The following is a 23,652-nucleotide window of genomic DNA, read 5'->3' as shown; positions in this document are numbered from 1 at the left end:
TCTACTTCCATGAATTTTGCCTCAGCTTCTTCCTTTTAGGTCAACACTATAAAGGACTTTATATTATATGATTATTTAAAAAAAACTTACCTAAATGTTTTTAGTATATTTAGAATTTCTTTCCTTTTAAAAACATATTTACATCTCTGCTAAATCCAGAAGTTTTATTTGTATAGAAAATGAGTTATAGATTTGGCTTTAATGTTAGGAAACATTAGCTCATTGTCTAAATTGCCAAAATTTCATCTCTTATTATATTCTCCCACAGTGCTTAGCAATGTAGTATAGTTAAGCAAGAAATGTTCATACTTATTGGATCAAATCCTATCATGTACTAGTTGTGCTCCAGAATTCTAAATTACTAATAATTTCTGTAACAAAATCATTCACTATATAAAGTTGAGAAAAAGAAATAAAACTAAGAAAACCAAACATGATATATATATATAAAACTGATATTAAGTAAAAATAAAGACAAACAGACCTATTTTAAGTTAAAATATCCAGGGAAATAGCAGGAGGTGAAATTTATCCATTTATGTAAAAATCTTTTCTTAAACAGCTACTGTGTGGCACACACTCTTGCAGGTACTGTGGACACCAAAAGAAGAAAAATAAATCACAGTCCAAGGCATCAAGGAGTTCCCAGTCTAGGAAGAGAGCAGACAAGTACTCAGCCAATTAACTTATAGTGTAACAAGTGGTATAACAGGAATATGAGCAATGCATTATAAGCATCCACTCAACCTAGGATGATCAGGGAAGATTCCTGCAAGAGATGATAAACTACACAGAATTCAGAGGGACAAGCAGAAGTCTGCAAGATAAAGACAGGAAAAGGAAACTTCAAGGAGAGGGCGCACATAATGTGTATGAAGTCATGAGGGTGAAAGATATCGTAAGCAATCTGAATAATAGGAAGTAGTGTGGCATAGCTAACATTTAAACTAGTTTGAGAAATGTGATGGAAAAAGATAAGACTGGAAAGATAAACAGGGGCTGAATCATAAGGATCCTTAACTAGTAGGCTAAAGAGTTCAATTGTTAACCTTCAGGCAACACTATTAAACAGGAAAGGGTCATATCCAAATTTCATCTTTACCACAACTTATTTTGAAAAATTTTAAACCTATAGAAAAAACACAAGAATGGTTCAATTAGCACCCATGTAACCTTCACATAGATTCACCAATTAACATGTTGCCACTTTTGCTCACTCTCACTCCTTTTGCTAAATGGTTTTAGAGTACCTGGGTGGTGTAAGGTTTGATCATTTTGTTAAGATAGTATCTGTCAGATGTCTCTATTAGAAAGGCACAGTTTCCCTTCAGTAGTAATAATCAACATGGTGATACTTTTAAGGCTTTGTGAATATTCTTGTCCCTGGCAATCCTTCACACAATGGTTTCAGCAATTACTAAATCAATTATTACTACGGGGACTGTAAAATGGCGATTTTAAAACATCATTCTGTCTATGTGTATTAGTCAACATTCTTCTCCAAGAAGAGCCTTTCACTGGGTGTGGTAACCTCATACCTGTAATCTCAGCCAACTGGGAGGCTGAGGCAGGAGGATCACTTGAGGCCAGGAGTTTGAGACCAACTTGGGCAACACAACAAGACCCTGTGAGAGATGAAAAGAAAAGAAAAGAAAAGAAAAGGGAAGAGAAGACAAGAGAAGAGAAGAGAGAAAAGAAAAGAGGGAAAAGGGAAAAGGAAAGAAAAGAAAAAGCCAAGCATGGTGGTGCAAGCCTGTAGTCTCAGCTACTTAGGAGGCTGGGACAGGGGGATTACTTGAGTCCAGGAGTTTGAGGCTGCAGTGAGTTATGATCACGCCACTGCACTCCAGCCTGAGTGACAGAGTGAGATCTCATCTCTAAAACAAACACAAGCCCCCTCTTTCAATTTTAATTTTTTATTAGTCTCAATATGGACTCATGGATTCTTTTAAAAATCAGGATTATAATCAATTTCTGTAACTATTAACATTTTTATTGAGGTGAAATTCATAAAACATAAAATTAACCATATTAAAGTGTAACCTTCAGTGGCATTTGGTACATTCACCATGTTGTGCAATCATCACCTCCATGTATACTTCCAAAACATTTTCATTACTCATAAGAAATTCCTATGCCTATTAAGCAGTCACTCTACATTCTACCCTATTCTGAGCCCCTGGTAATCACCAATCTGCTTTCTATCTCTATGTATTTACCTATTTTGGATGTTTAATATAAACAAAACCATACAATATGTGATCTTTTGTGACCTGGCTTCTTTCACTCAGCACAGTGTTTTCAAGGTTCAATCAAGTTGTAGCATGCATCAGCACTTTTTTTGTTTTTCTTTTTTTTTTTGAGACAGAGTCTCGTTCTGTCGCCCAGGCTGGAGTGCAGTGGCACAATCTTGGGTCACTGCAACCTCCGCCTCTTGGGTTCAAGCGATTCTCTTACTTCGGCCTCCCGAGTAGCTGGCACCACTGGCATATGCCACCACACCTGGCTAATTTTTGTATTTTTAATGAAGATGGGGTTTCACCATGTTGGCCAGGCTGGTCTCGAACTCCTGACCTCAGGTGATCTGCCCACCTTGGCCTTCCAAAGTGCTGGGATTACAGGCGTGAGCCACCAGCCCGGCCTCAGCATTTCCTTTTTATGGCTAAATAACATTCCATCGTATGGATATGTCACAATTTGTTTATCCATTCAAATGATGACAGACGTTTAGGCTATTTGCACCTTCTGGCTATTTAGAATAGTGCTGCTATAAACATTCATGTACAAAAGTATTTCAGTACTTGTTTTCAATTCTTTTGGATATACACGTAGGAGTGGAATAATTGGGTCATATGGTAATTCTTAGGTTTAACTTTTTGAGGAACCACCAAACTTTTCCATTGTGGCTGCACCATTTTATGTGCCTAACAAAAATGTATAAGGATTCCACTTATTCTACATTCTTGCCAGTTTGTTATTCCATTTTTTAATTATATCTATCCTAGTGAGTATAATGTATCTCTTGGTTTTGATTTGCATTTCCCTAATGACTAATGATGTTGAGCATCTTTTCTTGTGTTTGCTGGCCACTCCATCTTCTTTGGAGAAAAGCTTTTTCAAGTCATTTGCCCAGTTTTAATTGGACTGGCTTTTTCTGTGTAATAGTTCTTTATATATTGTGGATACTAGACCCTTAAGAGATACATGATTCACAAATAGTTTCTATAGGCTGGGTGTGATGACTCATGCCTGTAATCCCAGCACTTTGGGAGGCCGAGGTGGGAGGATCGCTTGAGGTCAGGAGTTTGAGACCTGCCTGGCTAACATGGTGAAACCCTGTCTCTACTAAAAATACAAAAATTAGCCAGGCATGGTGGCAGGCGCCTGTAATCCCAGCTACTTGGGAGGCTGAGGCAGAAGAATCACTTGAACCCAGGAGGCAGAGGTTGCAGTGAGCCATGATTACACCACTGCACTCCAGCCTGAGCAACAGAGCGAGAGCTCCATCCCAAAACAAACACACAACAAAAACAAAACAGTTTCTATTATTCTATAGACTGTCTTTCACATCTCTGACAATGTTCTTTGGTGCACAAAAACTTTTAATTTCAATGAAGTCCAATTTGTCTAATTTTGTTTCTTGTGTTTTTGGTGTCATATTTAAGAATCCATTGTCAAATCCAAGGCCATGAAGATTTATCCCTATGTTGTCTTCTAAGAGTTTATAGTTTTAGCTTTTATATTCAGGTTGCTGATCCATTTAAGTTAATTTTTTTGTATATGATGTGAGGCAGGGGCCCAACTTCATTGTTTTGCATGCGGATATCCAGTTGTCCCAGCATCATCATTTCTTGAAGACTATTCTTTTCCCATGGAATCATCTACAGGTACTTGTATCCTAACATGTATCTAACATTTTGTGAGTACTTTTTAACTTTCTGACATGACAAATTGTTCTGAGCTCAGTTTGTACCTTACCTCTGGTCCTGTTATGGGGTACAGTATTTAGAAACTGGGAACTGAAAGCTAGGTACAAATTTCATTTTTGAAAGATAGCTCTGACAGCAGTATTGAAAGAATGAAGAGTGAACCATTTTAAAAGCAAAGCTACCAATTAGAAGATTGTTAATCTGAATGGTGTGAAATAAATATTAGCTTGAGGAAAAGAGTAAAGCCATAGACAATATACTAAAAGATGAATCCTGAAAAGTCAGCAGACACTTAAACTAGTTTGCTAGGAATGATGTAACAAAATACTACAGGTTAGGTGACTTAAACAATATAAATTCGTTTTCTCATAGTTCTGAAGCTAGAAATCCAAGATCAAGGTGTCAGCAGGTTTGGTTTCTTCTGGGTCCTTTCTGTTTGGCTTACGGAAGATCGCCATCTTGCTTTGTCCTTGCCTGAGTATTTCCCTTGTGCAGGAATCCCTGGTGTCCCTTTGTGTGTCCAAATTTCCTCTTCTTACAAGGATATTAGTTAGATTGGATTAAGGGAGGAGACCTCCCCTCATACTGTCTTATGCCCAATTTCTGCCTCCAAAGAAAGAAGTAAAAACTAAAAGGCAGAAATGAAATCCACAAGCAGACAGCTTTGCACCACACCCTGGGCCTGACCTAATCGGTTATTTGCATAAAAAAAGCACTGTGAAGATCCCTGTCCTGTTCTGTTCCTTTCTAATTACTGGTGTATGCAGTCCCCAGTCACGTACCCCCTGCTTGCTCAATTGATCACGACCCTCTCATGCGGACCCCCTTAGAGTTGTGAGCCCTTAAAAGGAACAGGAATTGCTCACTCAGGGAGCTCGATTGTTGCAGACGTGAATCTTGCCGAAGCTCCCAGCTGAATAAAGCCCTTCCTTCTTTAACTCGGTGTCTGAGGGGTTTTGTCTGTGGCTTGTCCTGCTACAGGATTAGGGCCTACCCATATGACCTCATTTTACCTTAATTACTTCTTTAGAGATCTAAGCTCTAAACATAGGCACAGTCTGAGGTACTAGGGGTTAGGACTTCAACATATAAATTTCGGGGGGGATACAATTCAGTCCGTAGTACTTGTGTTTAGGAAAAATACTACTTTACCAAAATCCTGTGTTTCTTTTCATTTTGCGGAGAATGGAGAGAACTGCTTAATTAGAAAGTGTGCTAGTTAACTAAAACAAAATGGAATTGACTAGTCACCAGATTTTCAATAAGTCATTCTAATTTTTAAAGCCAAGATACCACATATGCTTAGTTTGATATCGGTTAAGAACAAAAATTCTATTTAAAATCTCATTATTAGTATATTAAATAAGTTAGAAAACTAATGCATTAAAAGTATGTTAGAACATGTTAGTGTGCTTCTCGGAAACTTCTATTAATGGCAACATGAATATTGGATATTCTAAAAATCATCCCCACAAAACAACCAAAAATGCAAAGTATAAGATAAAAACGCATAATTTTTAAAAAAGAGCTAAGAACAAAGAGGAAATGAAAAATTAGAGCAGCAAGTAGAAGTTGAGAGTTTATCTGGCATAAGAGGGGTGGCTGATGGCTTTGGTAACTAAATGGCTGAGTTTCAAAACCCATTAAGAAATAGATAAAGCCAGTAGTCCAAAGTGAGCAGTGAGTTTACATTAATATGTTCTGTGTAAATCCAGCTCCCCTAAAGACTACACATTCAGTAAAAGAATAATTAGAACCCTTCTACCTTCAACAGAAGGACATAAGAAAGCTCCTACATCATAGCCTGGGCAAAGGTCTCTTCCAGGAATTCAAGACCACTGATTTACTTTCAAATGAATCTGGGGACTAAATCTATATTAGCTATATAATCTAGAAACCCCTAGACAAAAAAAAAAACCCAAGTTAGTTTCTGGTCCATCAAGCCTGAGTACCTGGAAAAAGCCAACACAAATGTCTTTGAAGACATATCCTTAAACCAAGTTATTGAGAATTCCCAGACAAAAAGATCACATGAAATGAATACACAACACCAAAATATAAATCATGAAAAATTAGTCCACTGTAAATCAATAAAAGACAAAACAAACTGTAGGTTTTGACCTCTTGAAATGAGATAAAAAGGTTTTAGGAAAGAGACAACATTAAAATGTTTAAAATGTTTAAAAATGTCTAAATATCTGAAGACATAAAAAGGAATTTAAAATATAAGATAGTAAACTATGAAAACAGACTGCAGATTTAAGAAGAACAATAAGAACTGCTTGAAATTCGAAAATGAGGTCACTGAAGTTAAAAGAAACAAAACAATGAAATAGTTAAATAGCATATTGAATCCCAGTAGAAAACAGGTGAACTGGAAAAACAAAATATGTAAAATACAGAAAGGAAGTTGAGATACAGAAGATAGAACGAGAAAGTCCAAAATACATTTTAATAGGAGTTGCAGGAGAAGAACAGAGAATGAAGAAAAGGCAACATTTAAAGACAAACCAGCCAAGAATTTTTCTGCAGTGACTAATGACATGAATTCTCAAAATCAGGAAGCACAAGTCTCTAGATGAATAAAGAAATCAAAACCCACTCCTAGACACACTATAGTAAAACACCAAAAACAAACAGATCTTAAAAGCTTCCAGAGAGAAAAAATACATGTTACTTATAAAGGAATAACAATTAGAACAGCAAATTTCTGGCCACTTATGGTGGCTCATGTCCGTAATCCCATCACTTTGGAAGGCTGAGGCAGGAGGACTGCTTGAGTCCAGGAGTTTGAGACCAGCCTAGTGTTGACAAAGAGTTAAACTGCATTTTTTTTTTTTTTTTTTTTTTTGAGGCAGGGTCTTGCTCTGATGCCCAGGCTGGAGTGCAGTGACATGGTCTTGGCTCACCTCACCCTCAACCTCCTGGGCTCAAGCAACCTGCCCACCTCAGCCTCTGAGTAGCTGGGACTACAGGCATGTGCCACCACGCCCAGTTATTTTTTTTTATTTTTGTAGAGATGGGGTCTTGCCATGTTGCCCGGGCTAGTCTCGAACTTCTGGGCTCAAGTGATCGTCCTGCCTCAGCCTCCCAAAGTTCTGGGATTACAGGTGTGAGTCACCACACCCGGCCTCTGTAAAACATTTGAAGAGATATATTCTGAGCCAAATATGAGTAACCAATGGCCCATGACACAGCCCTCAGGAGATCCTGAGAACATGTGTCCAAGGTAGTTGGGGCACAGCCTAGTTTTGTACATTTCAGGGAGACATAAAACATCAATCAAATACATGTAAGATATACAGTGGTTCGATCTGGAAAGGCAGGACAACTTGAAGAGGCAGGGGGCTTCCAGGTTATACGTAGATTTAAAAATTTTCTGACTGGCAATTGGTTGAAAGAGTTATCAATAGAAAGGAATGTCTGGGTTATGATAAGGGGTTGTGGAGACCAAATTTTATCATACAGATGAAGCCAGGTAGCAGGCTTCAGAGAGTATAGATTGTAAATGTTTCTTATCAAATTTAAGGTCTGTGTTGATGTTAAATGCTGGTCGGCTTCCCCTAAATTCCAAAAGGGAGGAGGGTATAATAAGGCATGTCCTACCCTCCCTTCCCATCATGCCCTGAACCCATTTTGCAGCTTAACTTTGGAGTGCCCTGGCCAAGAGGTGGTGGTCTATTCAGATGGTTAGGGGGCCTTAGGATTTTATTTTTGGTTTACACTGGGCAACATAGCAAGACCCCATCTCTACAAAGAAATAAGACTAGCTGGGTGTAGTGGTGCATGCTTGTACTCCCAGCTACTCGGGAGGCTGAGGCAAGAGGATTCCTTGAGCCCAGGAGGCCAAGGCTGAAGTGAGCCACGACTGTGTCACTGCACCCCAGCCTAGGCAACAGAGTGAGACCCTGTCTCTAAAAAACAAACAAAAAAAAGAAGAGCAAATTTCCCAACTGCCACAGTGAAATACAATGTACTAGTATATTCAGAATTTTAAGAAAACAACTATCAACCTAGAAATTAATCATATTTCTAAACTGTAATTCAAAAAGAAAATGAAATAAAGATATCTCAGGTAAAAACTGAGTTTAGCACTAAAAGACCCTCACCACAAATGAAGTAGAAAAAGAGAAAAAAGTGGAGTGAATAGAAAAAAAAATAAAGTTAGAAATAAATCCAAATATAAATATAAAATATAAACAGGGTCCCTGGGAAGCAGGACCTCCGAGGAGCTCAGCATTGATCCTGGGTAGGGCCAGGCACCTGCCCTTCCACCTGAAGCAGGGCTTGAGCTCCTCTCTGCCCATGAGGGGATGACGCTCTGGGAGAATAAGGCCACCTCGACCATGGCTATGTTGTATATATGTCACAGAGATGTGAGTCCATCTCTGCCTTCATGTCTTCCTGGGCTCTTACTGTTCTTCCTTCCAGTCTGCCCGTCCCATCTGGAGATGAGAAAGGTGAGAGTGCAGAAACATGCACTATGAGAACATGTGCCCAAGGTGGTTTGGGCACAGCCTGGAGCAGGGACATGTATGCTCAGTATGGCTCAATACTGATTACAAGATTATGTTGAATGAAGTTTGAGTTTAATATCCTCTGTGCAATGTGTGGGGCGGTAGTGGGTCTGATAGGAATAGTCCTGAACGTATCTTCTACCTCTGACTTCTCCTTTCAGGAATCTGGCATCAATCATTACATTCTTTTTAATGGAAATGAATTATATTTTAATATACTACAGGTTGTACACTACAGATGAACTATTGAAGTTTATAATGTCAAAACTTTCTTAGACCAAAGGCATCTTTCTGTTAACTAAAAATAAAATTCTAAGTGCCCTACCTGATTAAGGACCCTCTTTTAGGCCAAGAGGACCCAACTGAACCTGAAAAACTAGTTCAGACCATGACGGGAAAGGAGTGGTTAGACATGCCTCATTATACTCTCCTCCCTTTGGAGTTCAGGCACACAACTGACCAGCATTAACATTAAAATAGAGATCCTAAGACTGACAGAACAGACTCTTTGCAGAAATAAGACACCAAACTCCAACCTGACTTTAGTGTAGCATCACATGACAGCAGAGCCCTGAAAGAAACCAAAGTATTTTACCTCAAAATATGTTTCTCTGACATATTTTGCAATGGCCCTACAAAGCTGTCTGTTGTGGGGGAAATTTACATTCTAGAGAATCTTCTTCCCCTTCCAGGACTTTTTCTGATTCTGAAAAGACTGGCTGAGTGGTCTAGCACCTATTAAGGGTCTGAATAGGGAATATTTGCCATCTATTGCCTCTCGGGGTGGCCGTATATATGAGACGTCATCTACATAATAAGAATGTTGGTCTCCACAACCCCTTAACCTAGACGCTTCCTTCTATTGATTCCAGGTCTTATAATAGCTCCTTAACCAATAAGAAAATAGTTGAATCCACCTATGACCTATAAGCCACCCCCCAACACCCCTTTAGTTATTCCACCTTTCCAGACCAAACCACTGTATGCCTCACATGTACTGACTGATGTCTCATGTCTCCCTAAAACATAGAAAACCATGCTATAACCAAACCACCTTGGGCACATGTTCACAGGACATCTTGAGGCTGTGTCATGAGTCATGATCTGTAACCCTAATGAAATAAATTTCTAAACTGTTTGAGACCTGTCTCAGGATTAAGATGGCAAATAGGAGGCAGAACTAGCTTGCAGCTCCCACTCAGACAGAACAGTATGTGGAGACTCATGTCATAAACTTTTGCTTCAAGAACTACCATAGAAACATACTAAGAAAGCCGAGAGAATCCACAGACCCTCTAAAAGAACTGTATCACCACTGCAGGCTCCCCAAGATGCCGAAAAACTGTGAGTCTGCTTGCTTTCTGAATGGGGAGGCTCATGATCTGGGGCAAGTACTCAGCCCTAGTCACTAGCTGCCTAGAAATAGACTCGGTGCTGTTGGGGAGTTACAGGTGGAGTGAGACTGGCCTTCAGGACTGCGGCCGAGTGGGAGCAGGGTGAGGCCTGTGAGTGCCGGCTTTCCCCGACTTCCCTGGTGACCTGTGACTCAGTAGAGGCAGCTGTAAACCCCTTGGGAATATAACTTCATTGGACTGGGAACCACACCCTCATCTCCCACAGCAGCCACAGCAAGCCCTGCCCAAGGAGAGGCTGAGCTCGGACATGCCTATCCCTGCTCCCATCTGGTGGTCTTTCTCCACCTGCCCTGGTAGCTGAAGACAATCTCTCGGGAGCTCTATGGCCCTGCCCACCACCTGAGAAACCTGAAAACTTAACCAGGTGTCCCTAGGGCAAGTTTGCATCCTCCCTATAGGACCACAGCTGATGCACTCTTGAAAGTGCCACCTCCTGGCTGTAGGCCAACCAACACAAAACCAGCACACTAAACAAAAACACAACCAAAGACCTTCACAGAGTCCACTTTACTCCCCTGTTACCTCCAACGGAGCAGGTGCTGGTATCCACGGCTGCAAGACCTGAAGATGGATCATATCACAGGACTCTTTGCAGACACTCCCCAGTACCACTCTGGAACCCAGTACCTCCACTGAGTGGCTAGACCCAGAAGATCAAAAAGGAAAGTTCAGCTCTCAGGAAGCCCCATTCATAAGAGAACGGGGAGAATACCACATCAAAGGGAGGACCCCATGGGACAAAAGAATCTGAACAGCAACCCTTGAATCCCAGATCTTCCCTCTGACATAGCCTACCCCAATGGGAAGGAACCAGAAAAAATTCTGGCAACATGAGAAAACAAGATTCTTTAACACCCCCAAAAGATCATACCAGCTCACCTGCAATGGATGCAAACCAAGACAAAATCTCTGAATTGCCAGAAAAAGAATTCAGAAGGTAGATTATTAAGCTAATCAAGGAGGCACCAGAGAAGGGTGAAGTCCAACTTAAAGAAATCAAAAACATGATACAGGATATGAAAGAAAAATTCTTCAGTGAAATAGATAGCATAAATATGAATAAAAAACAATAAAAACTTCTGGAAATCAAGGACACACTCAGAGAAATGCAAAGTGCACTGGAAAGTCTCAGCAATAGAATCAAACAAGCAGAAGAAAGAACTTCAGAGCCTGAAGACAAGGCTTTTGAATTAACCCAATCCATCAAAGACAAAGAAAAAAGAATTTAAAAATATGAACAGAGCCTCCAAGAAGTTTGGGACTATGTTAAATGTACAAAGCTAAGAATAATTGGTGTTCCCAAAGAAGAAGAGAAATCTAAAAGTTTGGAAAACATATTTGAGGGGATAGTCAGGGAAAACTTCTCCAGCCTTGCTAGAGGTCTAGACAACCAAATACAAGAAGCACAAAGAGCACCTGGGAAATTCATCACAAAAAGATTATCGTCTAAGCACATAGTCATCAACTCATCTAACGCCAAGACAAAGGAAAGAATCTTAAGAGCTATGAGGCAAAAGCATCAGGCAACCTATAAAAGGAAAACCTATCAGATTAACAGCAGATTTCTCAGCAGAATCCCTACAGGCTACAAGGGGTTGAGGTCCCATTTTAGCCTTCTTAAACAAAACAATAATCAGTCATGAATTTTGTATCCAGCAAAACTAAGCTTCATAAATGAAGGAAAGACACAGTCTTTTCCAGACAAACAAATGCTGAGAGAATTCATTCACTACGAAGCCAGCACTACAAGAACTGCTAAAAGGAGCTCTAAAGCTTGAAACAAATCCTCAAAATACACCAAAATAGAACCTCCTTAAAGCGTAAGTTTCACAGGACCCTATATAACAATAACACAATGAAAAAAAAAACAACCCCAAGATATTCAGGCAACAAATAGCGCAATGAATAGAACAGTATCTCACATCTCAATACTATCATTGAATGTAAATGGCCTAAATGCTCCACTTAAAAGATACAGAATGGCAGAATAGATAAGAACCAACCAAGTTTCTGCTGTCTTCAGGAGACTCACCTAACATATGAGGACTAACATAAACTTAAGGTAAAGGGGCAGAAAAGGACATTCCATGCAAATGTACACCAAAAGTAGGAGTAGGAGTAGGAGTAGCTATCCTTGTATCAGATAAAACAAACTTCAAAGCAACACAGTTAAAAAAGACAAAGAGAGACATCATATAATGATAAAAGGACTACTCCAAAAGGAAAACATCACAATTCTAAATATATATGCACCTAACACTGGAGCCCCCACATTTATAAAACAATTACTACTAGACCTAAGAAATGAGATAGATGGCAACACAGTAATAGTGGAGAACTTTAGTATTCCACTGACAGCATTAGACAGATCATCAAGACAGAAAGTCAACGAAGAAACAATGGACTTAAATTATACCCTACAACAAATGGACTTAACAGATATTTACAGAACATTCTACCCAACAACTGCAGAATATACATTCTATTCATCAGCACATGGAACATTCCAAGAGAGACCATATGATAGGACACAAAACAAGTTTCAGTAAGTTTAAGAAAATCGAAATTATACCAAGTACTCTCTCAGACCACAGTGGAATAAAATCAGAAATCAACTCCAAAAGGAATACTCAAAACCATGCAAATACATGGAAATTAAATAAGCTGCTCCTGAATAATCACTGGATCAAAAATGAAATCAAGATGGAAATTAAAAACTTCTTTGAACTGAATGATAATAATGACACAACCTATCAAAACCTCTGGGATACAGCAAAAGCAACACTAAGAGGAAAGTTCATCATAGTAAATATCTACATCAAAAAGTCTGAAAGAGCACAAATAGACAATCTAAATAAGTTCACACCTCATGGAACTGGAAAAACAAGAATAATCCAGACCCAAACTCAGCAGAAGAAAAGAAATAACGAACATCAGAGTGGAACTAAATGAAATGGAAACAAACAAAAAAAAATACAAAACATAAATGAAACAAAAAGCTGGTTCTTTGAAAAGATAAATAAAATTAATACACCATTAGCGAGATTAACCAAGAAAAGGAGAGAAGGCTGGTCGTGGTGGCTCACGCCTGTAATCTCAGCACTTTGGGAGGCCAACATGGGTGGAGCACCTGAGGTCAGGAGTTCACGACCAGCCTGGCCAACATGGTGAAACCCTGTCTCTACTAAAAATACAAAAATTAGCCGGGCATAGTGGCACATGCCTGTAAACTCAGCTACTCGGGAGGCCGAGGCAAGTGAATAGCTTGAACCTGGGAGGCAGAGGATGCAGTGAGCTGAGACTGCACCACTGCACTCCAACCTGAGCAACAGAGCAAGACTCCATCTCAAAAAAAAAAAAAAAAAAAAAAGAAAAGAAAAGAAAAGAAGAGAGACAATCCAAATAAGCTCAACTAGAAACACAATGGGAGCTATTACTACTGATACCACAGACATACAAAAGATTATTCAAGGCTACTATGAACACCTTTATGTGTATAAATTAGAAAACCTAGAGGAGATGGATAAATTCCTGGAAATATACAGCCTCCTAGATTAAACCAGGAAGATGAAGAATCTCTGAACACACCAATAACAGGCAGAGAGGCTGAATTGGTAATGAAAAAAAAGGCCAGGACCAGATGGATTCACAGCTGAATTCTATCAGACATTCAAAGAAGAATTGGTACCAATCCTATTGACACGATTCCAAAAGAAAGAGAAAGTGGGAATCCTCCTGAAATCATTCTATGAAGCCAGTATCACCCTAATCCCAAAACCAGGGAAGGACAAAAGAAAAAAAGAAAACTACAGACCAATATCCCTGATGAACACAGAGACAAAAATTCTCAACAAAATACTAGCTAAACAAAGCCAACATCATATTAAAAAGATAATCCACCATGATGAAGTGGGTGTCATACCAGGCATGCAGGGATGGTTTAACATACGTAAGTCAATAAATGTGGTACACCACATAATCAAAATTAAAAACAAAAATCACATGATTATCTCAATAGATGCAAAAAAAAGCATTTGACAAAATCCAGCACCCCTTTATGATTAAGACAGCAAAATCAGCATAGAAGGGACATACCTTAAGATAATAAAAGCCATCTATGACAAACCCACAGCCAACATTATACTGAACAGGAAAAAGTTGAAAGCATTCCCCCTGAGAACTGGAACGAGACAAGAACACCCACTTTTACCACTTCTATTCAACGTAATATTGGAGGTCCTAGCCAGAGCAATCAGACAAGAGAAAGAAATAAAGGGCATCCAAATTGGTGAAGAGGAAGTCAAACTGTTGTTGTTTGCTGATGATATGATCATATACCTAGAAAACCCTAAAGACTCATCCAAAAAGCTCCTAGAACTGGTAGATGAATTCAGCAAAATTTCAGGATACAAAATTAATATACACAAATCAGTAGGTCTGCTATACACCAACAGCAACCAAGCGGAGAATCAAATCAAGAACTCAACTTCTTTCACAACAGCTGCAAAAATATAAAACACTTAGGAATACACCTAACCAAGGAGGTGGAAGACTTCTACAAGAAAAGCTATAAAACACTGCTGAAAGAAATCACAGATGACACAAACAGAAACACATCCCATGCTCATGAATTAATATTAATTAATTAATATTACTATATAGAATATTGGGTAGAATTAATATTGTGAAAATGACCATACAGCCAATAGCAATCTACAAATTCAATGCAATTCCCATCAAAATACCACCATCATTCTTCACAGAACTTAAAAAAAAAAAATCCTAAAATTCATACAGAACCAAAAGAGAGCCCACATAGCCAAAGCAAGACTATGCAAAAAGAACAAATCTGGAAACTTCACATTACCCGATTTCAAACTATACTATAAAATCACCAAAACAGCATGGTACTGGTACAAAAATAGGCACACAGATCATTGGAGTAGAATAGAAAACCCAGAAATAAAGCCAAATACTTACAGCCAACTGATCTTCAACAAAGCAAACAAAAACGTAAAGTGGGGAAATGACATCCTATTCAACAAACGGTGTTGGGATAATTGGCAAGCCACATGTAGAAGAATGGAACTGGATCCTCACCTCTCACTTTATACAGATATCAGCTCAAGCTAAATCGAAGTCTTAAATCTAAGACTTGAAACCATAAAAATTCTAGCAGATAACACTGAGAAAAAAAACCCTTCTAGACATTGGCTTAAGCAAAGACTTCATGACCAAGAACCCAAAAGCAAATGCAACAAAAACAAGGGTTAATAGATGGGACTTAATTAAACTAAAATGCTTCAGCACAGCAAAAGAAATAATCCACAGAGTTAGCAGACAACCCACAGAGTGGGAGAAAATCTTCACAAGCTATACATCCGACAAAGGACTAATATCCAGAATCTACAAAGAACTCAAATAAATTAGCAAGAAAAAAACAAACAATCCCATCAAAATGGGGCTAAGGACATGAACAGACAATTCTCGAAGATACACAAATAGCCAAAAAGCCTATGGAAAAATGCTCAATATCACTAATGATCAGAGAAATGCAAATCAAAACCACAATGCAATACCAATTGACTCCTGCAAGAATGGCCATAACAAAAAAATCAAAAAATAATAGATGCTTTTACACTGTTGGTGGGAATGTAAACTAGTATAACGACTATGGCATGGAAAACAGCGTGGAGATCCCCTAAAGAACTAAAAGTAAATCTGCTGTTTGATCTAGCAACTCCACTACTAGGTATCTACCCAGTGGAAAGGAAGTCATTGTACAAAAAAGATACCTGCACACGTATGTTTACAGCAGCACAATTCGCAATTGCAAAAATATGTAACCAGCCCAAATGTCCATCAATCAACGAGTGAATAAAGAAAATGTGGTATATATACACCATGGAATACTACTCAGGCATAAAAAAAATAAAATAATGGCACTTGCAGCAACCTGGATGGAACTGGAGACTATTATTCTAAGTGAAGTAACTCAGGAATGGAAAACCAAACGTATGTTTGGTTTAAGGCATAAGAACGATACATTGGATTTTGGGGACTCAGGGGAATGGGGGGGGGGAGGTGAGGGATAAAAGACTACACACTGGGTACAGTGTATACTGCTCGGATGATGGGTGCACCACAATCTTAGAAGTTACCATTAAAGAACATATTCATGTAACCAAACATCAACTGTTTCCCAAAAATCTACTGAAATAAAAAAGAACTTTTTAATTTTTTAAAAAGAGACTTTCCTTAGATACTTTTTGGTTTACATTCCACAAAGGCAGAAGACTGGTAGACTCATCATGTGATGATTTTTCAGAGAACAGTGAGAACACTATTACTAGATCGTGAGGTGTGAATCACTCATGTCATACAAGAAAAAAAATGTTAGAAAGTAATAGATTTCCACATAGAAAAAAAGTTACCTTCCTTAGAACAGATTTATGCTCTAAAAAATTTAAAAGAATATCTGTCTGAAAATGAATCGTGGGTGTATAAATATAAACCAGAAACTCCGCATGAACTTGATGTGCATAAGAAGATAACTGAAGTTGAAACATGGATAAAAGTTCAAGTCTTAGAAAGGCAACCCAAACAGGGTATATCTATTTTATTCATAACAAGTCCTTTTAGATGTGGAAAGACAATTACTACAAAAATACTATCAAAGAAGCATGGTATTCAAGTACAAGAGTGGATTAATCCAGTTTTAACAGACTTCCAAGAAGATTGTTTCAAGATGTTTAATCCTGAATCAAGCTGCCTTATATTTCCCTATCAGTCTTAGATCTCAGTTTACAAAGAGTTGTTACTAAGGGCAACAAAGTATCGCAAGCTACAAATGCTTGGAGATGATCTGAGGACTGATAAGAACATAATTTTGGTTGAAGATTTACCTGATTAGTTCTGTTGAGATTCTGATACTTTACATTAAGTTTTAAGAAAGAATGTGCAGACTGGCCGATGTCCTCTTATATTTATAATTTCTGACAGTCTCAATGGAAATAATCAAAGGTTATTGTTTCCCAGAGTAATTCAAGAAGAGTGTTCTATCTCAAATATTAGCTTCAACCCTGTGGCAACAACAATTACGATAAAATTTCTTAATTGAATACTGACTTTAGATGGTAACAAGAATGAAGGAAAAAGTATTGTCCCTGATAAAAACTTCTCTAGAATCACTCTGTCAAGGATGTTCTGGTGATATCTAAAGTGTAAGAAATAGCCTCCAGTTTTCTCCTTCAAAAGAAAAGGACAATTTATTTGACAACGAAAAAGAAAAAAAAAAAAAAAAAAAGGACCGTCATTAAAATCAGATGCTATGCTGTCAAAATCAAAACAAAGAAAACATACTGACAGGGTTTTTGAAAATCAAGAGGTCCAAGCTATTGGTGGCAAAGTTGTTTCTCTGTTTCTCTTCAGAGCTTTAGGAAAAACTGTATTGTAGAAGAGCATCCTTAACAGAACTAGACTCACCTTTGTTGCCTTCTCATTTAAGACAGTATGGTATGGGATACATTACTTGTTCAAACTGAGGAAGTAGTAGAAATGTCACACATGCCAGGAGGGTTATTTATTTAATTTATATCTTCACCAAAACTACAGAGATTTTTTTTAATGAAAGTAGATATCTTGGCTGGGCGTGGTGGATCACACCTGCAATCCCAGCACTTTGGGAGGCTCAGGCGGGCGGATCCTTGAGGTCAGGAGTTTGAGATCAACCTGGGCAACGTGGTGAAACCCAGTCTCTACTAAAAATACAGAAATTAGCCGGCCGTGGTGGCACCCACTTGTAGTCCCATTTACTTGGGAGGCTGGGGCATGAGAATTGCTTGAACCTGGGAGACAGAGGTTGCAGTTAGTCAAGATGGCACCACTGCACTCCAGCATGAGTGACAGAGTGAGATTCCATTAAAAAAGAAGGAAGGGAAAGGGAAAGGGAAAGGAAAGGAAAAGGAAAGGGAAAGGAAAGGGAAAGGGAAAGGAAAGGGGAAAGGAAAGGAAAAATCTTATGAGAGCCAGTGAATTTCTGAGTTTTGCAGATATCCTCATTTGTGAAAAGAATACATGCTCTTTACTCAGGGTAGTACATCTACAGCTATCAAAGATGTGATACATTTCAACAAATCTTGAGGGTTTGCTCATTGCCAAGGAGAACGACCAAGCTTTTGAACCTTGCACAAACCCCAGTAGTTTCTAATACATAAAAAGTATTGAAAAAATGGCCTGGCAACAAAAGCACTTTTCCTGACTTCTGCCTACCAGCTTTAAGCCTCCAAACTTAGCTACTGCTGTATCTTGTTCTGTTAACCATTCAAATGAGAAATCAAGCTCAGATTTCTTTCTTTCTTTTTTTTTTTTGAGACGGAGTCTCACTTTGTCGCCCAGGCTGGAGCGCAGTGACACGATCTCAGCTTACTGCAACCTCCGCCTGCCAGGTTCAAGTGATTCTCCTGCTTCAGCCTCCCGAGTAGCTGGGACTACAGGCGCGTGCCACCACACCTGGCTGATTTTTGTATTTTTAGTAGACACAGGGTTTTACCATGTTGGTCAGGCTGGTCTCAAACCCCTGACCTTCTGATCCACCCATCTCAGCCTCCCCAAGTGTTAGGATTACAGGCGTGAGCCACCACGCCCGGCCTCAAATTTCTTTCATCCAAGACATTGGAAGGCTCCCTCTGGAGCAACACTTTGGAAGATTGAAAATGGAAGCCCTACCTGACGGGGAGCATGGAATAATAGACTCTGACAGCAGAGAGGAGGCACAGCTTAATGGAGGACAGCTTGTAGAGGAAGCTCTGGGTGAACTCACTCAAACCACTGAACCCAAAACCTGGTATCTTTGAGTCAGAATAGTGAGTATGAATTACCTGCCAACCAGCCTCAGCCCTTTTCATCCCAAGGAGACATGGAAGAAGACATGACAATAGAAGACTATGACAATGATGTGATACGGAAACCAGTCTGCTAATTAGAATGCTACTTAAAGGATTCATTTTACTTTTATTCAGTGGTTTTTGAAAAGAGTTAATATGCTTTTCTGGTAAACTACAACAATTTGTTAATTCTTCACTCTTACAGTATTTCATTACAAAGAACTGACTCTTCTGTCATATAAATGTAGATGATCAAGTCTTCAGGTCATCTCTTCATTTTTTCTACAGTATTTATTTAATCTTTTGAGTTGCTGAAGGAGAGGGGTCAATGTATATGAAGTGTGCTTGATCATTACGCCGAATATCAGAAAATGTGAAGGAATAATCCAGAATACAAAAAATTTATGGGGGGTTGTAAATATAAATTATAAAGCATTGTAGAATGCAATCATTAGTATAAATAAACCTTAAGACTTAGAAAAAAAAATTGCCAAAGTTTTGTTTACTTAAAAACAGAGAAAATCAAATTGAATTAAAAAAATTACAAGGATCATACTCCAATTACACTATCATGACAGGATGTTTTAATACTTATCTCTGTGATTAACAGAACAAGGAGACAAAATATTATCAAGGATACAGAATATCAGAACAACATTATCAATTAGTTTGACCTAAATGGTCTTGGAAAGAACGCTGAACCTAACAATTTAAATATATACTTTCATTTCAAGCACATAAAGAAGTGGAGCAAAAAATTTAAGAATGGGCCACATAGAACACCATAAATCAAGTTTCACAAATTTCAAAGAAATTAGTATTAAATGTCTTCAATATACACAAAAGTCAAAAATAAAATAAATTTTTAAAAGCTTAAAAATATGTTTGCAGGATGGGTCCAGTGGCTCACGCCTGTAATTCCAACACTTTGGGAGCCAAGGTGCGAGGAGACCTTGAGCCCAGGAGTTCAAGACCAGCCTAAGCAACACAGTGAGACCCTGTCTCTACAAAACATTAAAAAAAAAAAAACTGGCTGGGTGTGGGGGCACACAGTTATAGTCCCAGCTACTTGGGAGGGTGAGGTGGGAGGATTCTTTGAGCCCAGGACGTCAAGGCTGCAGTGAGCCTTGATTGTGCCACTGCATTCCAGTCTTGGTGACAGAATGAGACTCTGGCTCTCAAAAAACAACAGAAAACGTCTGTAAAAGTTTCAATAACTCATAGGTCAAAGAAGAAATTATAATGAAAAATAGAAAAGGAACAGAAATGAACTGTAACCAAAACATTCTACAGTAAAACCTTAGGATGCAGACAACACTGTATTTATCAAAAAATACAGATCTCTAAATACTTACAATTAATTTTTTTTTGAGACAGGGTCTTTGTTCCCTAGGCTGGAGTACAGTGGCACAATCGCGGCTCACTGTAGTCTCAACTTCTCTGGCTCAAGCAATCCTCCCACCTCAGCCACCCAAGTATTATAGCTGGGACCACAGGCATGCAGCACCATACCTCATTAATTTTTTCTATTTTTTGTAGTGACAGGGTCTCACTATGTTGCCTAGGCTGGTCTTAAATTTCTGGGCTCTAGCGATCCTCTCACCTTGGCCTCCCAAAGTGCTGGCATTACAGGTATGAGCCACTGTACCTAGGTGAAAATTAGTATGTTAAGTGTCCAACTCAGTGAGAAAAGGCATAGCTAATCCAAAGAAAATAAAAGGAAGGAAACAAAAATATGAGCAGAAATAGCAAATCAGAAAACAAAGAAATGCTGGAAGATGATAAAATAGTTCTAAGAGTAATCAGAGTCACCAACGATAACAAAGAGTAATCAAAGATAACCAGGAGAAAAAATACAAGAAGAAAAGTACTTACCTTTTCCAGCCTGGGGTTTTCCGTCCCAAGGAGATACTCAAATCTTGGAGGATTTGATGCAAGCAGATGGCTTTATAATGGATTATATAAATATCTTTCTATTAATATATAAGTTGTATTTAGGGGAATATTAAAATTATGGCTCTTTCTCAAGATCTTCATAAGGCTGGCTCCTTTTTACTCCCATATCTCAGATGTCATCTCCTCAGAAAGATGCTCCCTGACGACCAAATTGTAGGGTATATATACCCCACACATATATTTTATTTTTTACCTAGTACTCATCACTATCTGAAATTATTTTGTGCCATTATTTGGTTTTATATTGAGTGGTTTCCACTCCACTAGAATAGAAGCTCACTATGAAACCAAACACTTCAACTTGTCTTCTAAAATTCCATACCCTAGAGCCTGGCTGATACTAGGTTTTTTTTTTTTTTGAGACAGTCTCACTTTGTTGCCCAGGCTGGGGTGCAGTGGCATGATCTTGGCTCATTGCAACCTCCACATCCTGGGTTCAAGCAAATCTCCTGCTTTACCCTCCCGAGTAGCTGGGATTACAGGTGCCCACCACCACGCCCAGCTAATTTTTGTAGTTTTAGTAGACATGGGGTTTCGCCATGTTGGCCAGGCTGGTCTCAAACTCCTGACCTCAGGTATCTGCCCGCCTCAGCCTCCCAAAGTGCTGGGATTACAGGTGTGAGCCACCGTGCCCAGCCAATAATAGGTTTTCAATAAACTTTCATTCAATGAATAAACAACTGAAGAGTGAGGACTAGGAAGGGTGTGGAACTGATTAATTCATTCAACAATCAGTTACTAAGGTCTTGTAACATGTGAGGTTTTGTGCTAGATAACTGGGATAGAGTAGTAAACAAAACAGACAAAACTAACTGCCTTCATGGTATGGTAGAGAAAGAGTCATAGGATTCAAGTTAGGCCACTGAGTAAATACCAACAGTTATTTTAGGGAATTATTAAAAGACTAAATTGAAAATATGAGATTAGAAGAAATTAACATACACAGATATATGTGTAGTATGTACCGTCGCCAACATGCCAGATTAAACCAGGGCTACTTTGGAATAAAGGTCCCTGTCTAAATGCTAAGCCCACTCACAGGTTTCTGGCAAATAATCAAACTTTTGGCCAGCTCCAAAATGCAGGACTCATATATCTTCAAATTCTCTGGATTCCTATGCTATTTTACATTCATCTGCCACAAATGCAGTGGAATTTCCATAATCTCATTATAATAGTACAATATGATGAGCAGAGAGAAGAGTGAAAGGAGAACTACAAATTATCAACTAGTTATATCACCTGAGATAAAATGTCAAAAAAACTGTTTCCAGAATAATCATAAATGAAATGACTACAAAAATCCTGTAAACCAAGTAACTCTTAGAAGTGTGACAGGTGAGGAACCCTGGTAAATGATCCATCATTCTGTGATTCTTATCATTGATGTCTCTATTTGCACAGGGGTATATTATAGGGCACATTTTACAAATATACTGTCATAAAATGATTATAAAGTACTTTATTAGACTTTTAAAAACTAAATCCTTCAACATCTTTAAATTTCATAGAAACAAATAACCATACTCTTAAGTTTGCACTTATCTCAAATGCACTGCTCATCTTCCAACTCCCAACTATTTTAAAGATCAGAGTTCAGATCTGACAGTTTCATTACACCATTTGTAAAAATTCTGCACTGTTTCTCTTCAGTTTCTTTCACTTCTTTCATTTCTAGCAATAGATTTGGTGGCATTTTTAAGACCTTGCTCTACTGGTGTGATACCTAGGAGTTTTCCCTTTCCATCCGTAAAGTGCAAATGGTGGGAACTTCTAATGTCTGGGTTACTAGTGCCGATAATGGGTGAGTAGACAATTGATAAAAATTATTGTCTGAATATATGCCAACAGTCCAACTTTAAGCATCTTAAACAGAGATATATAGAATTAGTGAGCATTTTTAGTGTATCCTGAATTTAGTTATTCAGTACTACTAATAATTACATTAATTCTTGAATAACTGATAAACATATGCTTAAAACATGTTTTTGGTAAGGCGGCTACTACCAAAGGGCAGATAAGAATTTATCATGACTGCAAATAATGCCATACCATGTGGACTTTTAAGTTATTCTTACAAGTGTTCTATGATGATATATGAAAATATGTACACAAAACTGTTACATTAAAAAATAACAGGGCCAGCACGGTGGCTCACGCCTGTAATCCCAGTACTCTGGGAGGCCGAGGCAGGTGGATCACCTGAGGTCAGGAGTTCAAGACCAGCCTGGCCAACATGATGAAACCTAGTCTTTACCAAAATTACAAAATTAGCAGGGTAGGGTGGAGCATGCCTGTAATCCCAGCTACATGGGAGGCTAAGCAGGAGGATCGCTTGAATCCGGGAGGCGAAGGTTGCAGTGAGCCGAGATCACGCCATTGCACTCCAGCCTGGGCAAAAAGGGCGAAACTCCGTCTCAGAAAAAAAAAAAACCAGAAAAAGTATGATAATGAAAAGTCACTGATTAAAGTTATAAATATGCCCAGTATATATGTTAGTTAAGACTACAAAAATACAGAAAAATATGACTAAAATTTAAGGCTCACTACAATTCTTAATCAACAACAAAAAAGATACAATGGCTTGGAGAAGTTACAGAAGAGGATAGATAAGATTTAAGAGGTTCACATATAAAATTATTTAATTGGGGGAGAAAACTAAGTTTCAAAAAAGCGGGACAGCAGCAAAAGATATCTGTGGAGTGAGGAAGGACAAGGGAGCATTGATACCAGAGACAAGCAAGCCTGACAGGAACCTCTAAACAAACAGAGCCTACAGCTTGGGAAAAGTTAGAGCTAAGTAATGTCTGAGACATCATTTAGTACAATCCAGATCTTAAAAAATAAATTAACAGAAAATTATTGGTATTATTCAAAAGATTGGTATTATAGAAAAGATTATACCTATGCATAAATTATACGTTACTAACTTTGAAAAATATTATTTTAC

The 23,652-nt window shown here is 38.5% G+C and overlaps 1 protein-coding gene and 1 pseudogene across 2 annotated transcripts in view; one reads left to right on the top strand and one right to left on the bottom strand.

Annotated features, from left to right (window-relative positions):
* The window catches only part of FNDC3A (fibronectin type III domain containing 3A), a 220,146-nt gene that overhangs the window by 149,710 nt on the left and 46,784 nt on the right, over nt 1-23,652 (bottom strand). The window lies entirely within an intron of this gene.
* LOC116466513 (cell cycle checkpoint protein RAD17-like) lies at nt 15,535-18,841 on the top strand (annotated as a pseudogene).

Source organism: Hylobates moloch, unplaced genomic scaffold (assembly GCF_009828535.3).
Source record: "Hylobates moloch isolate HMO894 unplaced genomic scaffold, HMol_V3 SCAFFOLD_4, whole genome shotgun sequence".
In the NCBI taxonomy this organism is placed as follows: domain Eukaryota; kingdom Metazoa; phylum Chordata; class Mammalia; order Primates; family Hylobatidae; genus Hylobates; species Hylobates moloch.
Note: the sequence above shows the minus strand (reverse complement) of the source record. Positions and strands in the feature narration are given on the sequence as shown.